Genomic DNA, 2500 nt, shown 5'->3' on the forward strand with positions numbered 1-2500 from the left:
ACATGGTAGGCATATCACGTACCATCGACATTTGATAGGGCAGACATTTGAAAGATGCGTCGCCGGCGCGAGGCCATGCGATCAGCACAAAGTTATCCAGAGTCACCAAATGGGACGACGCAACCCCTTGCGAGGCCGCGCCGATTGGTTTTGAACTAATAAAAGCGCTCTTCCCGATAAAGGTCGGAGCTTCGATTGCATGTATTAGCTCTAGAATTGCCACAGTTATCCAAGTAGGATCGTGTCATCTAAGGAACCTCGACTGATTTAATGAGCCATTCGCGGTTTCACCATGGGACAGTGTGAACTTAGACATGCATGGCTTAATCTTTGAGACAAGCATATGACTACTGGCAGGATCAACCAGATAGCTATCGTTTGCGAGACGTTTTTCCACAACACATCGCGGGACGGGAGACAACGCTCTAGCGAGAGAACGGATCCCGGCATTCCCGGATTTTTTCACATCGGACCGCTCACATTTCCCCCTTCACCGTAAACACGGCGTCGCCGGGAAATCTCTCGATTTGCATCGAGCCGACTGCGTTTTGCAGACCCGTCGCCCGTTCCGAGGGCTGGGCCAGTGCGAGACTTTTATCGAGCCACCAATACTGCTTGGTTGCGTTAGCACTGCGCGTCGCCGCTGGCTTCACGCTACGGACACGTACTTTTACCTTCACTGGCGCGACCTGCGCGCCGAGCCCGCATTTTACCGGGAAGCTAGTCGGGAGACTGAGCCACGCACGGTCAGATCGGGCACATGTCGCTGGCTGCGAGGGAGCGCGGATCCTAGCGTCACATAGAGGCTTCACCGACACTCACCTCCACAATAGTAGATACAGACCGTTTTAACCGCCGTATTTCTGCCCATACCTCTAGTGTTAAACCGAAAAATCGGGTACATAGTCTCGGGGAGGACCGGGGTGCCGCCCCATGAGGGGAGCCCGCACGGAGGGCGCCGGGGGTGCCGCGACCCGGGGGGCGGCGCGGGGGTGTCGGGGCGCATCTACGGGGCTCACTCGCGCGGGCGCCACACTTCCGGGGGGCGCCCCAGGTGGGGTGCCAACTTTGGCGCCCCCGACTAAGGGGCCGCCCCCACTGCGGTTACACGCTTTACGACCACCCACCCGCGTTCCCCACCCCAGGGGGCATGCGAATCACCCGCCAGGGGCGTTCTGGGACCGAGGGCGCCGCTCCGGCACAAGGGGGAGCCAAAACGCCCCGAGTTCCCCCGCGGCCACCTCGACACCTGGGCGGGCGGCGAGGGGTGTCCTGCGATCGGGGTGGGGAGCTCTACCAGAATCACCCGCCAAACTTCACCGGGGGCGTCTCCCGGCGCCCCTGCGCTCGGGTGACGAACAGCGCCCCGGGCTATCCCGGGCGCCCTATGGCGTCCACCTTCGATCGGAAGGGTGATCTCGACTCGGGCTGAGGCGGGCCACAACAATCCGCGGTCACATCGGAGCCGTCCAGGCTAACGAGGCCCCGGCTCACGGGTAACCCATGGGGCTGGACCGGGAGTCCGCCGTTAAAGAAGAAAGAAATGTAGTGCAAACCAGAACCAGTTTTTTTTATTTATTTTATAACTCGACTAATAATCGTCACAAAATTATAAACTTGGTACCTACGGATAGCCCTGGGCCCAACCTAATACAGGATGTCCATAACTATGCGCTAATTAAATAATTAATGGGTATTAAGGTCGGTCTTAGTAAATTGCTATATAAAGTCTAAGACCAGAACCAGTATTTTAAATTTATTTTATAACTCGGCTCCTAATTGTCACAAAATTTAAAAATTGGTACCTATGGATAGCCCTCGGCCCTACCTAATACACCGTGTCCATAACAATGTGGTAATTAAATATTTACTGGGCGTTAGGGTCGGTCTTAGTAAATTGCTATATAAAGTCTATATAAAATTTTACGAATTTAAAAAAAAAATTCCTACCGTCAAAAATAGCGACGCCTAGACCACCACACCTGTTCTGACGTTAAATCCTACTTGCACACACGTGTGGGAATAGATTAGATATCATCTAGAGATAGAATTCCTAATTATTTAATTAAAATAGAGACTCTAGATTTAATAGTTGTGTCATAGTTACATTAAGTCGAATTAGCGAAGCGGAGGCGGGAACTAGATTCTAGATCTAACACTTCGATTGCGATGAAAAAAAAATAGCTTTATTTTAAGGCCGACAAGGCAAATACGGTTTAATTAATATTAAAGAAATAAGTCCGAACACCTACCTTAAGCGAATCATCTACACAACACATGACTAGAAATAATACACGTCCACACGAAGAGCGATTGAAACGGTGACTGCAACGGTGAAAACTTGTACGACGGAAACATGGCGCCTAGGTTATGCCTACTTCCGGTCTGATGAAAATTTTTAATTCATTTTAAATTTTGCGCTCTATTTCGTCCGCGCTTGTCCACTTAAACTCTACAGAAAAGATAGTCTATATAAAAATAATTCCTAGAAGACAATTTT

At 51.0% G+C, this 2500-nt stretch overlaps 1 non-coding gene across 1 annotated transcript in view; it reads right to left on the reverse strand.

The window, feature by feature from the left end:
• LOC131934231 (small subunit ribosomal RNA) overlaps positions 1 to 370 on the reverse strand; it is a 1849-nt gene extending 1479 nt beyond the window's left edge. Inside the window, exon 1 of the ribosomal RNA XR_009385573.1 lies at positions 1 to 370. This exon is cut by the window's left edge and continues 1479 nt beyond it. This is a non-coding gene — a ribosomal RNA (small subunit ribosomal RNA).
• Positions 371 to 2500: the final 2130 nt, after the last annotated feature.

Source organism: Physella acuta, unplaced genomic scaffold (assembly GCF_028476545.2).
Source record: "Physella acuta isolate Inbredline_101_S28 unplaced genomic scaffold, ASM2847654v3 ptg002766l, whole genome shotgun sequence".
In the NCBI taxonomy this organism is placed as follows: domain Eukaryota; kingdom Metazoa; phylum Mollusca; class Gastropoda; family Physidae; genus Physella; species Physella acuta.